We start from the raw sequence: 14,961 nt of genomic DNA, 5'->3' as shown, positions 1-14,961 counted from the left end.
AGAAATCGGTGGCCGTCACCTTTCCGGCCGATAGGGCAGTCTTCGCCTTCTTTAATTTCGCGGGGTGACGTCTACTGCATCAACTTTTCCTTGATCTCTGGTGTGCATCAGTGGATCAATGAAACTCATTCGGATATTTTGACATAGGTCGCCTACAAGAACGTATTACACAGTAATAAATTTCTTTAGTGGCAGTTACGCCATCTGACGGAGAGGCTAAATACTTATAGGACCAATTACGTAATGCTTACTTTTGGATAAAACTTCTAAATTGTTTGTTTTTTACAGGTCACTACAACAATTGGTAATATAAAGGTAAGGTTAATTTCATTTTATAATATTTGTCTACTTTTTTATCATGTTAAAATTATAACCGAAATACAACGCATTGCTAAATATATTGCCTCCTTAGTTCTGTTTTCGATTGTGCATCAAGTAAATTAAGTTTTCTGTCATTTCTTTGATCTTTTTTTATGTTAAATAAAGCTATCATACTTTTTAATCAGATCTTCTGTTTCTTTGCATCTGTCGGAGAGTCATGTCTCTTTTGCGTATCGAATTTTCTTTCTGATGTTTCCCTGAATTTCTTTGAATTTGTATAAGTCTTTTGCTATATATTATGTATTCTTCGTTAGTTCATAAATTGGAGAATATATATTGGTATCCAAGGTTTTCTGTCTTCGCCAAATTGTTTGAGGGTTTCTTTTTCAACTGACGCAAGTAAGTACATAATAAACTGCTCGTTAAAAGTTAGGGATATAGAAAATTCTGGTGAATTTTTATAGTAGATTTTATCGTGAACAGATTAACGGATTCCGCTAATTTTTTTTATTATTTTAGACTTTTCTTTAGTATTTACACAGTTATGCAAAGGTTTTAGAAATATAGCTTTAGAAACATAGAAAAACATATTAAAGAGTAATACCGTCTAGATTCTTTGTTATTGAAGATATCAGAGAAATTAAAAAAATAAAATATTCAAAAAATATGAGACTATAACATAATATCGGGGTATACTCACCTTTGTACCTTTTTCTCCCTACAAGGTGTCTCAAACTTTGTTTCTAAAGATATCAGGGACATTCAAACAACAGCATGTTCACAAAACATAAGACTACAATATTATTCTGATGCATACTCACATTTGTACCTCGTTCTCCCTACAGGGTGTCTCAAACTTAACACAAGAAAAACATGTTTTTTCTTCCACCCGGTATAAGTACAAAAAATAAGTTTGAGTAAACCTTTGCACAACTGTGTAAATACTAAAGAAAAGGCTAAAATAAAAAAAAATCAGCGGAATCGGTCTGTTCGCGAAAAAATCAATTTTGAAAATCAGCAGAATTTGCTATATCCCTAATTTTGACGAGCAGTTTATATACACTGCGCGTCATAGAAAACGGGCACCCTAAAAAATGGGTCATTTTTGATGTCGCGTATCTCATTAACCTGTTGTCCGATTTAAGTGATTTTTTGAATATATTATAGCCTTATTCATTGTCAATATCCTTGCAATAATATTTTTGCTAAACAGGTAAATTTTCATTGTATACCGGGTGTACGAATCAAACTGTGTTTTTTTCTCAAAGTTCGCAACACCCTGTGGAATATTCTAGCCTTTATAAAATACAAAAATGAAATCCCTACTATAGCCTCAGGTTTTTTGAACATTTTGTTTTTTGATTCATTCTCTTAGGTGGGATAATACAAAAGTTATGTACTCTAACAATTAGTCATGTTCTTCATCAGTATAGGTTGTTTGTAAATAAGTGCGACAAACTTTAAGGGGCAATTCTGCATGAAAAAATAATGACCGTTTGCTTTATAAACTCATGTCCGCAAATTCTTCGTTTACGAGATACGGGATGTTAAATTTTTATTACAAACTGACGATTTATTTTATTGCCCTAAAACCGGTTGAGATATGCAAATGAAATTTGGTAGGTTTTAAGAGATAGTTATTGCGAATTTTTTGACTTGCAATCAAGAATTTTATATTCACTATTGGCGTGCATATGGGTAATATGACCGATCATATTACCAGTATGCACGCCAATGGTGAATATCAAATTCTTAATTGTATGTCAAAAAATGTGCAGTAACTACGTCTTAAAACCCACCAAATTTTATTTGCATATCTCAACCGGTTTTAAAGCAATAAATTAATCGTCAGTTTGTAAGAAAAAAATCAACATCCCGTATCTCGCAAACGAAGCATTTGCGGACATACGATTATAAAGCAAACTAGAATTATTTTTTAATGTAGAATTACCCCCTAAAGTATCTCGCACTTGTTTAGAAACACCCTGTACTGAAAAAGAACATGACTAATTGTTAAAGTACCTAACTTTTGTATTATCCAACATAAGCGAATGAATCAAAAAACAAAAAGTTGAGAAAACCTGAGGCTATAGTTGAGTTTTAATTTCAATATTTTATAAATGCTAGAATATTCCACAGGGTGTTGCGAACTTTGAGAAAAAAACACAGTCTGATTCGTACACCCGGTATACAATGAAAATTTACCTGTTTAGCAAAAATATTAGATATTGACAAATAACAAGGCTATAACATATTCAAAAAATCACTTAAATCGGACAACAAGTTTAGGAGATACGCGACATCAAAAATTACCCATTTTTTAGGGTGCCCGTTTTCTATGACGCGCAGTTTAGTTCGATTTAGTTAGCATATACATTCTATTTTTTGGTGTTAAGGTTCTCTGTCTTAGTTCCTCAGTGCATCATCTGGCTTTAGTTATCATGGAACCCATGTATACTAGGTGCCTTACAACCTTAATTTTTATCTTAAAATCTTAAATTATCCTTAATATTAAAATTTACCTTAATTTTATCTGTAAACCTTAGTTTTATCTATAACAAAAATTTTTGATTTTTTGATACAAATAGCCAAAAGTCAACATTTCAACGTTAGTTTGAAAATCTGAAGAAAAAAAATCTGAATAAGAGCATCTTTTAATTAAATTTTTTATAGAATAAAAGTATGAGCTCTCGTTATATTCTTGAATTTTAAATATCTCGTTCAAGTAAAAGTAGTAATATTTTCACAATTTTATCGGATATTTACTTCTCGTTATGTAAGCAATATCCCGCTTACTTCCTGCTTTACCAAATTGATAATTTATCTGCCTTTGTGCAGTTTACATAACTATTAGTCTAAAAAGCACATTCAATTTTTATTACATAAAAGTAATGAGTTGTTCTCGTTTAGTCTCAAAGTACAGACATTCTTTTTATTTAAAAGTTGTATTTGCCGTGATTAAATACAGCTTTTTACATAATATGTAAAAAACGGACCGCAGACGTTCGGATACAATTAGCGTCTCTTTGCAAAGACAATGACGTCGACTTTGCAAAGTAACAAGACACTTACTCAACACACACACTACACATGACACTAGGTACCTAACTGTTCAAAATTACCGTACATACCATGCCAATGGCCATTACTTGTCGAGGCATTAGCTAAATAAAAAAAAAATTATGTATTAAGCAAAAAACTTGGTTTGAAATTATAAAAAAATTTATTTATTTACAAAGCTCAACTTGTCAATACCTATATATTACAAACTTATATCAAATGGGATGGATTCTTATCCAATCATGCCCCTTGCCTACTAAATTGCCTTCCATTAATCCCCCTTTGTTGCTCTTTCTTCAAAACCATCAATTAACTCTTTCATACTCCAACCATCTTTGCCCGGGTCCTCATTTCATTCTTTTCATGATTGGGCCCCGTTTTAGGATTATCTTTGTCATCCTTTTTTTCGCATTCTTATCACGTGCCCTATCCATCTTATTCTACGTGCCTTTATGGAGCGACTGATGCTTGGTTGGTTATACAGTTACTCTAGCTGCCTGTTTATTCTGTGGGTCAGTTGTATATCCTTAACATTGTTTTTCTCAATACATATTTGGATTTCATTAGTGTTCTCAGTCTTCCCATCTTTTTATTTCCCTTTGCCAATCTGGCATTTAGTTACGTTTTTTCCACCCGTGTTGAGCTGGCCCCCCCCCACTTGCAAAAATTAAAAAACAAATAGCCCTGATTTATGAGCTATTTATGAGCTCTCATATTCCGCAAACTAAAAATTTTGAGCTCGTTCCACTGAGCAGGAATTTAATACCCTAGTGGGGGGGGGGGCTGAGTCAGCCCCCCCCACTACTTAAAAATAGGAATATTGAATCGGTTTTTGCGGCAGAATTACGAGCTATTTATGAGCTCTTTAAATTATATAGTTTCGATTTTTGAGCTCATCCCCTTCACCCCCAAACAACCCTTTAATTGATTTAACTTAAGAGAAAGATGCTGAGAAAACTTAAAATATATCGTATTGCGGATATAATTCCTATAGCTTATATACTCTAAGAATAAACTATTAAATCAAGGGCATTTCGATTATTGAGCTACAACCCCTTCGCAAGAAAACCACCCTATCTTCCCGGCTTAAGAGAAAGTTGTACTTAAAATGCGTTAAACTAATTATTTGGCGACTACATATCATTTAATAATTTATAAGCTTCCAAATTACGCGCATTTAGATCAGTAAATTGCAATTTATTTTGTATAGTGCAGTCACTGAAGGTAAAAATCAACGATTACCTTCAAGTTCGGTGAACCTTCATCGATTTTCACGAAAATTGGTCAGTGGTTAGAGGATACGTCAAGAAACAAAGGTGACATGGTACCACCTTGCGCCTTTACCCTGAGGGTGGATACCGCCCCTTCTCGGGGGTGAAAATTATTTTATAAAAAATAACTGCACAAATCAATAAAAGAACAAATTAAAAGCAAAATTTATTATATAAAGTTAATAAAATACGTCAATACTTTTTAAGTTATTAAAGATCAAAGATTTTAATTATTTGTGAAAAAAATGCATGTTTTGAAGAGGTTTTTTGTAAATCACTGAAAAACTGTAAGTTTTTACAAAAAAGTTAATAGTAGTTTAATTCGTATAGCTTATATTCTAAGAATAAACTCTTAAATCACGCACCTTTCGATTATATAGCTACAACCCCTTCGCAAGAAAACGACCCCATTTTCCTGGCTTAAGAGAGAGTTGTTCTTAAAATAATTTAAATTGATTATTTGGCGACTACATATCGTTTAATAATTTATTAGCTTGCAAAATATACGCATCTCAATTATTGAATTGCCATTTTCTTTCTATAGTGCAGTCACTGAAGGTAAAAATCAACTATTACCTTCGATTTCGGTAAATCTCCATTTATTTTCACGAATTGGCAATAACAACTTGGGGTTTTAGCCTGGGGTATATGTCACCCCTTCTCGGGAGTGAAAATTACTTTATCAAAAATAACCCCACAAATCGAGAGAGGGACAAATTGTAAGCAAAATTTGTTATAAAATGTGATTAAAATAAATCAATACTTTTTGAGTTATTAAAGATCAAATATTTTAATTTTTGGAAAGAAAATGCATGCTTTAGAGCGATTTTTCATAAATGGCTCAAAAACTGTAAGTTTTTACAAAAAAGTTTTCATCACTAAAATTGAAGCTAATAAAAAATATAATAAATTGCTTACTTGAAAAACATTTAATGTTAATTTATATAAGTTATTGGTAATTAAATGTATATTTTTTTCCGCGACTGTTCAAATCTAAGGGTTCAAGCTTAAATAACGGGAAAAAGATGCATTTTATAACACTTAGGTACTAAATACTTGTCAAAGTACTTAGAAATACCCATCAAAAATAAGATCCAGAAAAAGTTGATAGTATCAAAATCCGCTCACCAATTTTCGTGAAAATGAATGGAGATTTACCGAAATCGAAGGTCATAGTTGATTTTTACCTTCAGTGACTGCACTATAGCAAGAAAATGGCAATTCAATAATTGAGATGCTTATATTTTGCGAGCTCATAAATTATTAAACAATATATAGTCGACAAATAATTAATTTAAATTATTTTAAGTACAACCCTCTCTTAAGCCGGGAATATGGGATGGTTTTCTTGCGAAGGGGTTGTAGTTCAATAATCAAAAGGCGCGTGATTTTAGAGTTTATTCTTAGAATATAAGTTATACGAATTAAACTACTATTAACTTTTTTGTAAAATCTTACAGTTTTTCGGTGATTTACAAAAAACCTCTTCAAAATATGCACTTTTTCACAAATAATTAAAATCTTTGATATTTAATAACTTAAAAAGTATTGACTTATTTTATTAACTTTATATAATAAATTTGGCTTTTAATTTGTTCTTTTATTGATTTGTGCAGTTATTTTTTATAAAATAATTTTCACCCCCGAGAAGGGGCGGTATCCACCCTCAGGGTAAAGGCGCAAGGTGGTACCATGTCACCTTTGTTTCTTGACGTATCCTCTAACCACTGACCAATTTTCGTGAAAATCGATGAAGGTTCACCGAACTTGAAGGTAATCGTTGATTTTTACCTTCAGTGACTGCACTATACAAAATAAATTGCAATTTACTGATCTAAATGCGCGTAATTTGGAAGCTTATAAATTATTAAATGATATGTATCGCCAAATAATTAGTTTAACGCATTTTAAGTACAACTTTCTCTTAAGCCGGGAAGATAGGGTGGTTTTCTTGCGAAGGGGTTGTAGCTCAATAATCGAAATGCCCTTGATTTAATAGTTTATTCTTAGAGTATATAAGCTATAGGAATTATATCCGCAATACGATATATTTTAAGTTTTCTCAGCATCTTTCTCTTAAGTTAAATCAATTAAAGGGTTGTTTGGGGGTGAAGGGGATGAGCTCAAAAATCGAAACTATATAATTTACAGAGCTCATAAATAGCTCGTAATTCTGCCGCAAAAACCGATTCAATATTCCTATTTTTAAGTAGTGGGGGGGGGCTGACCCAGCCCCCCCCCACTAGGGTATTAAATTCCTGCTCAGTGGAACGAGCTCAAAATTTTTAGTTTGCGGAATATGAGAGCTCATAAATAGCTCATAAATCAGGGCTATTTGTTTTTTAATTTTTGCAAGTGGGGGGGGGGGGCCAGCTCAACACGGGTGTTTTTTCCTGACCTTTATCTTCTATAATCACCCCGGATACGTAAAATGGACCACTCTCTCGAAATTATATCTCCTTGATTCATTAAATATGAAAGTAAACTGTCACTCTTCTTTTTGCTCTGTATTTCCGAGTATTATTTGCTTTGAATTTTCCTGGTTTTATCAATATCTGGCCTTTAGACTAGAATAAGATATCCTCTTTTATTTTATTTTTATTTTATTTATAAGATGGGAAACCCCCCATTACAAAAAAATTATAGTACATTTTTGATTAAAGGCTATATCAAAACTAGTCTAAATAGCATCCTATTACGAAAAGCTTAAAAGATACATATAGGTATATATTATATTATACACATACAAAATTAACAAAAAGTTACTTAAATAATAAATCCATTAGGTATGTAAGTTATCACTAGTAAACTAGCACATATGTAATAGCAATATAACATTAACATAATTCCAAAAGAGTTCTCTTAAATGACTGCAAAGAGTTATTAAACACATCCAATCTATCTGCTCTATTCATAAACTCTAGGGATCGATCCATGAATTTGTTGCATGAAAGCCAATCAAAAATAAGTTATTTTGTCGAAGCATTCTCTGTGGAACAGCAAATTTGATTTATGAAATAATTTCTGGACATGATATAATTCTATTCAATATGTAGTTTGAAAACAAAGCAAATATCAAACATAGTTCTTCTCTTCTCCAATGTATCTATTTTAAGATACTTTAAAATATGAGAATAGTTGTGGTCAGAAGTCATATTCAAATTCAACATATAATTATAACGATACATTTTTGGCAAAGTAACGTAAGTGACATTTTTGGCGAAAACCATGTTTTTTCATTAAACTAACGCTATTAGTGTTTAGAAGGTACTGCCAAAGTGTAGTAAGCCTAGAATTACTTTAAACCTTTTTTTTTTAAATATTTTAAAAACGTATGTCCAGAATTGTTTTAATCATACCCGCAAAAGAAACGCAACTTTAGCACTATTTCGATAATAATAACGTAAGCAAACGTCGTTTACCGCCATAATAACGTAAGTACCGGTCGGATTCTGTTACGTCAGATTTTCGCAGTCAGTGTTTGGCTTACGACAGTGACAGATTCGTGCTACAATCGACTAAATTATTGATTTTAGGTAAGTTATAACGAAAAACATGTATTTGTAGTTATTTCAAAAAACTCTAAAACCTTAACTAACATTATGAACCTGTAAAACTCCATTTCATATTTAATTTCGTTTATTTATTACAAATTATTTTGACATAACCTAAAAAAAAATTCGGTTGAATTGTTTGTTAAAAAATCTTTGTAAATTTTGATATAAAATGTAAACTGTTTGTGAAAAAAATAAGTTTAAAATTGTAAAATTATCAATTTGAACTCTTGTATCTAGAAAACGGTTAGAAATAAAGAAATACTGCTTGCATGTTTCTATTCTGATTTGCATAGAATAGTGCAGTCACTGAAGGTTTTTACCTCCGATTTCGTTGAGCCTTCATCGATTTTCATGAACATTGGTGAGTAGTTAGAGGATACCTCAAGGAATAAAGGTGACATGATGCAAACTTGCGCTTTTACCCTGGGGGTGGATGCTACCCCTTCTTGGGGGTGAAATTATTTTATTAAAAGTGATACCATAAGTCGATAGAGGGACAAATTCTAAGCCAAATTTGTTATATAACGTTATTAAAATAAATCAATACATTTTGAGTTATTAAATAAATATCAAAGATTTTATTTTTTTTCGTAAAAAATGCCTGTTTTAAAGTTGTTTTTCACGTATAACTCAAAAACTATAAGCTTTTTTCAAAAAACTTATTATTGACGAAATTGAAGATAATAAAAAACTAAATACACACCCCTTACATAAAGAACTAAACTAACGTTAATTCAAAGTGAGTTCTGGGTAATTGAGTGTATATTATTTTCGACGAGTACTCAAATCTAAGCATTCAAGCTTAAATAACGGGAAAATGATGCACTTTATAAAATCTGCAAAGCACTTGTCAAAGTACTTCGTAATACCTATCAAATGAGCTGCAGAAGAAGTTAATAGCTTCGAAATTAAGCAAGTTATGATGAAAAGAAAAGAACGCTTTCGAATTTTTTAGAAAAATTTTTATTAAGAACACTTGTTTAGAACTGAATTTTATTTACCATTTAGGCCTTACCGACACTTGATCAGTGGCTAGATATTTTTAAGCTAAACTACTGTTAATAAACTACAAATAAAAAAATGAATACGTAATTGCAGATTATCCTAAAGTGTTTGTTTTTTTAAGGTCGAAGGCGACAAGAAAAGGTCGTTTGTGAACCTGAAAAAATTTATAAGCAACTGCTTCCAATATCCGAATTGAAAAAAAGGGATCTGGAAAAACTCTGCAAAAATAATGTCATACCTGCCAGGTTTCATGATGAATTTTTTAAATTAAAATGTAAGTCTTCTCTTCAAGATGAGTTAGCAGAGACTGATGCAGAGGATGACACTGATGATGAAGTCTCCAAAACTTAATAAAAAATATTATGTATTTAGTTTATTATGTATTTACTAGCAAGAATTTAATATTTCCTTTAGTTTTTTTTTTCATCTAGCTATATAAATTCACTTAAATAAAATTTATTTGATATTTAATATCAGATTGTTGTAAAGTTATTATAATAAACGATTGTTTGTAATTCTTTCCAAATTACTTTAACTGCTACAATTTCCCGCCAAAGTGACGTATGTGTGTGCTTACGTTACATTTTTTATCAAGACTCAAGATTTTAGAACCCGTAAAGTAACTTAAGTATCAATTAACCGCTAAAACTATACAAAAACTTTAAAAAATATTGTTCTTTATTAAACTGTAGACCTCAAAAAACACCCTGGTAAATTTTGTATAATATAAATAAGCTTAAGCAGGTTAAATTAAAAACGTGGTTTTTCTGCAAAAACGTTTTTGGTGACTTACGTTACTATGCCAAAAGTGTATCGATAATATCGTAGAAATTTATGTTGCACACTCTTCAGTAATCACTTACAGACATTATAATGAGGAGACCAGATAATTGACCCATAGTCAAGCTGTGATCTGGCCAACCCAACATATACTGTCTTCACTGCCTCCAAAGATAACCCTTTACAATTTCTTAGTGTAAAACCTAACATCCTGCTCGCTTTTACTGTTAATCTATCTATATGATCACTAAAATTCAGTTTGGAGTCAAATAGTATACCCAACTCTTTAGCTACCTCATTAATTTTAAGATTTTGCCCATTTATAGAATAAAATGATGGTATTCTATTATTTTCCTATGAAATGAAATCTGAAAGCATTTGTCAACATTAAGATCTAAGAGATTATGTTCACACCACTGAGAAAGGCTATCCAGATCTTTTTGTAGTAAACTAATGTCAAGTTCATTACGTATAGTTAAAAATAATTTGAGATCATCAGCAAACATCAGAAAGTCACAATACTTCAAGACCTTTTTGAGGTCATTAACAAACAGGTTAAATAACAAAGGAAAGCAGTACCTCCCTGAGCAACCCCTGAGCATACCTCAATCACTCTAGATATAAAGTTACCGATTTTAATTACTAGCCTTCTATCGCTCAAAAAACTACGCAACCATTCCACCAATCTATCAGAGAAACCTATATTTCTTAGCTTCTCAACCAACAATAAGTGATTGACCTTATCAAATGCCTTAGAGAAGTCAGTATACACAACCTCAACTTGATACTCCCTCTCCAAGGCATCCAACAACTTACCATGGTATAGAAGCAAGTTGGTCATTGTGGAATGACCTCCTCTAAAACCATGCTGTTCATCAATAATGATCTGTTTGCAATGACAGTTCAAATAACTAGACATGAGACTGTCAAATCATTTTGGGATAGATGATTGTATGGATACACTACTATAGTTTTTAACATCATTTCTGGAGTCTGTTTTAAATATAGGAGAGATATAACTTTCTTTCCAGATATGGGGAAAAATTCCAGTAGATAGAGACAAATTAAACAGTTTATACAATGGCTGAGATAATGAATATTTGCACTGTTTTAAAACAAGATTTGGAATACCATCAGCCCCAATCAGCTTATTAGGAAGAGTCCCTAACTTTTCGAAAACCTCAGATACACGTATCACAGGACAATCTATGTTAATTTGGCTATACAATTTTTCAGGAGGCATGGCCTTTGCATTTGAGAGGACTGTAGAAAAGTGATTAGCAAATAAGTCAACAATTTGTTGGCCATTTGTAGCTACTGAATTATTTAGAACCATGTTTTTTGGAATATTACTTGATGTTCTGCTACCATTAATGAATTTCCAAAAATTCTTTATTTACTAATCAAATCCCCATTTACAGATGTCATATAATTTTTGTAACACTCTTGACTCAATCGTTTACATTGTGCTCTCAACAAACTAAATTCATGATAGTCCCTTTCACTATAAGAGAGTCCCTTTCACTCTTGATAAGGCTATATATACATCCTTTTTTGTAGTTCTTCCTTCCGTTATTTAGTATTTCACTAGCTATTTCGTTTTCTACCGATCTTTTGTTATTTCTGAGTCTATTGATTATACTTTTAATCTCTTCTTCAGTAGGCGGTTCTAGTATAATTCCATCATCAAGGAAATTTTCATTCACATATATAAAAAAGTGTACCTACATGGTGAGTTTTTAGTGCGGGATCGGTCGATAACTCCATTATGGTATAAAATATCGAGAAAAGTTATTTAAAAAAAATGTAAGCAATGATATTCTACACGCTTGGAAAATATGTTCATTTCTACAGGGTGATCAGTAACTGCGTGGTATATCAAATATATAATTTTTTAAATGGGACACCCTAGATATTTTTTCATATTTATTTTCTCCTCATAATTTTGTTCATATAATATATGGTTTTGCATTACTATACAGAGTATTTAACAAGTTATGACCATTTTTATTTCGAAATCACTATGAGATTAACACCCTGTATATAAAGAAGTAATTCGTAGACAATAATTTGTTTTATGTAATAAGATAAACAATATACTGTAGTTTTTAAATTAAGTCCAATTCACATCATTGACGAATATTTGTATACAGGGTGAACTACAAAACCAAATTACGATTTTCTCTATTTTTTTAAATGGATCACCCTATATTTTATTTTTCTACATTATTGTATTTAATATACTCTTTCATTTTTATATAGAATTCCCTATATGTAAACTGATTACTTTCCGAGATATTTTTAGTTTTCTTTAAATTTCGGGAATACATTCAATTTTTCTAGTAGAAATAAGTTAGTATTGAGTGATAATTAAACAAAATTATTTTTACTAGATAAATAACTACCACAAAATATAAACCATAGCAATATGCAGTGAATATACCAATAAATGTGATATTAAGGAATTATCATATTTCCCTAATATAAAAGAATCGTAATATTCCTACAAAAAAAAACTTTGTATATAACAAGGTTATTTTTATTCAATAAACAACTTACATGAAACATAAATCAAAACAATATACAACTGATGTAACAGTTTTTAGATTGGTATATCAACAGCGTTCTAAGCCAAGAATTTTTTAGTAGAACATTCATTTTTATAAGCACTTTTAAACTACAAAACAAAATTACGATTTTCTCAATTTTTTTTTAATAGATCACCCTATATTTTATTTTTTTTAAATATTATATTTATGACACTCTTTCATTTTTATATAGCATCGCCTATACCTAAACTTATTAGTTTCTGAGATATTTTTAGTTTTCTTTATTTGCCGGGAATACATTCAATTCTTATAAATATAAATAACTTAACAAATAAGTATTATGTAATAATATAACAAATATTTTCATTCAATAAATAACTAACAAAAAAATAATAAACCATAACAAAATTTAATTAATGTACCAATTAATGTGATGTTAAGAATATAAGTCTACAGTAAATGTTGAAAATGACCACTTTCAACGTCTATGCAATTTTGTAACCGATATTCAAATGACCGAGCCACATTTCTAACATTTTTGTAAGTCAATATTATTAAAAGCTTCTTTTATTCTATTTTTCATATCATCAAGCGTTGTTGGATGCTTCTGGTATACAAGGTTTTTTATATAGCCCCACTTGAAAAAAATCAATTATGGAAGAACTGGAGCACCGTCGTATAAAAACCTCAACCGTCAAAAAATGTGCACCAATCACATAATCTCTAACAATATCACCTTAAACATTTATAGATCACCTAGTTTGAGTGTTAACAAAGTAGGGATTTCTTGATGCATACTAATGAAAAATATGAAAATGATACTATTAAAAACTGCGGGTCACAATCTGCAATTAGGAATGTGTTACTAAAAACTTCTTGGCTTAGAATGCTGTTGATATAATAATCTAAAAACTATTAAATTAGTTGTATATTGTTTTAATTTATGTTTTGTGTGAGTTGTTTATTAAATAAAAATAATCTTGTAATTTTATTATACACAGGATACCTATATTTTTTTTGTAGGAATTGTGTGATTCTTGTATATTAGGGAAATATGATAATTCCTTAATATCACATTTATTGATACATTCATTGCATATAGCTATGGTTTATATTTTGTGTTAGTTATTTATTGAATAAAAATAATTTTGTTTAAATATCATTCAATACCAACTTATTTCTACTAGAAAAATTGAATGTATTCCCGAAAATTGAAGAAAACTAAAAATATCTCCGAAAGTAATAAGTTTAGATATAGGGAATGCTATATAAAAATAAAAGAGTATAATAGATACAATATTTTTGAAAAATAAAACAGAGAGTGATCCGTTTAAAAAAATAGAGAAAATCGTAATTTGGTTTTGTAGTTCACCCTGTATACAAACATTCGTCAATGATTTCAATTGGGCTTAATTTAAAAACTACAGTATATTGTTTATCTTAGTACATAAAATCAATTATTGTCTATGAATTACTTCTTTATATACAGGGTGTTAATCTCAGGGATTTCGAAATAAAAATGGTCATAACTTGTTAAATACTCTGTATAGTAATGCAAAACCCTATATTATATGAACAGGAATTACGAGGGGAATATAAATATGAAAAAATATGTAGGGTGTCCCATTTAAAAAATTATATGTTTGATATACCACGCTCTTATTGATCACCCTGTAGAAATGGACATATTTTCCAAGCGTGGAGAATATCATTGCCTACATTTTTTCTAAATAACTTTTTTCGATATTCTATACCGTAATGGAATTATCGACCGATACCGCACTAAAAACTCACCCTGTATATAAAATAATAAGAACACCTTAAAGAAACTTTTATTCAACGGTTAAAGTTTGCTTGTCTCGTTCCCTTTTTATCAAAAACAAAATTATGGCCCACTATTACTGGGTGATTAATTCGAACTTCGCTTTTAGCCAAACCAACTTTTTCTCTAAGTAGGAAAGTTAAGAGAATGCAGTTAAAATAAATCATTAAGATGTATTCTCTATTCGAAAAGTTTCCCTTCTCGATGCACAAACAACCCTCAGACGGTTCGTGTGCTTTTGCTTTTTATTCTGTGGCTCAACGTTAAAAAGAATATCTAACTATGCTACGTCCAAAAACAAAGGAACTTAGCGCTGATTTGCATCTCACCTAAATTCAAATTGCTATAAGTTAATTATCTTTAGGGTAATCTATTTTTGACGAAAGGTTTTGTGGAATATACCGACATATAAACATAAAATACAGACAATAACTGAATAGTTTAGATTAGATAACACGATTCTCTCATAAAATAAATAATTTCTATGATTTAGTATGTTAGGTATTTCATTGTAAATCAGATAGCCCCGATAATTCTCACATAGCTAACTTTTGTATATTGTTAAAAACCTCTTAATACATATGCATTACGATGTT

The 14,961-nt window shown here is 30.6% G+C and overlaps 1 protein-coding gene across 1 annotated transcript in view; it reads left to right on the top strand.

Moving 5' to 3' along the window:
• The first annotated feature begins 278 nt into the window (after positions 1 to 278).
• LOC114327337 (uncharacterized) overlaps positions 279 to 14,961 on the top strand; it is a 757,805-nt gene continuing 743,122 nt past the window's right edge. Inside the window, exon 1 of the mRNA XM_028275925.2 lies at positions 279 to 315. The gene's annotated coding sequence lies outside the window, so the exon portion shown is untranslated. The remainder of the gene's footprint in view (positions 316 to 14,961) is intronic.

This window comes from Diabrotica virgifera, chromosome 6, assembly GCF_917563875.1.
Source record: "Diabrotica virgifera virgifera chromosome 6, PGI_DIABVI_V3a".
Classification (NCBI taxonomy): domain Eukaryota; kingdom Metazoa; phylum Arthropoda; class Insecta; order Coleoptera; family Chrysomelidae; genus Diabrotica; species Diabrotica virgifera.
This window is presented reverse-complemented; position numbering and strand designations above follow the sequence as displayed.